Raw genomic sequence first — 851 nt, 5'->3', positions numbered from 1 at the left:
TTAATAAATATAACACATTTTTAAACTATCAATGCTATTTATAATTGTGTCTTTGCAATTTCTTTTTCAATATGCAAAATAAAGTCACTCTTATCATCATCTCTATCAAAACCAATATCTTTCTATAACAACAGAGACCACTTTTCAGTAAGCTAATCATGGTTACTCATACTCTTATCAGAAGGAATACTTATAAGTATCAATATTGATGTCGCTAGGACACAATGAAAATTATAGCTATTTTCTTTATCTTTATAAAATATATTAATGTTATTATATTGTACCATCAATTTTATAATTACTTATCTCTATAAAAGCTTCATTATTATCCGAGTTTTTATATCATGACATCTTAAAATTTGATCAAGTTATGATATCGTATCATCAGATTTATTGTTATTCTGATTATCTTCTCAATAAAAACTCACTTGCCTGTAATCTAATTACGGTTCTTATGCCACCATTAACATTCAGGGGTATTATACCACCAATATCATAATTATTTATAATAATCACTCGTTAATGGAAGTTCTTAGATCGTCCACCAGAATGATAGTTATCATTATCATCATCAAACGATATAGTTATTCTCATTATTGATTATTCTCATCATCATCACATTCTCATCTGTAGAATAAAACTCATCGAATCTTACCATCAAACAGATGATTACTTTCCTTATCATTTCTTCAAAACCTACAAGCAGTATTGAAGTCCCTACATCGCCCCATTAAAACTTCTTAACATCATTATGAACAAAATTCATTCACCGCTCAATCGTCGGCGGTAAATGAATTGCAATGTAAATGAGAAGCGGTGTAGTTGCAAAGACTCCTTTGCATTCGCTCCAG

This window comes from Penaeus japonicus, unplaced genomic scaffold, assembly GCF_977035675.1.
Source record: "Penaeus japonicus unplaced genomic scaffold, GWHDUDI00000001_assembly GWHDUDI00000003, whole genome shotgun sequence".
In the NCBI taxonomy this organism is placed as follows: Eukaryota; Metazoa; Arthropoda; class Malacostraca; order Decapoda; family Penaeidae; genus Penaeus; species Penaeus japonicus.
Note: the sequence above shows the minus strand (reverse complement) of the source record.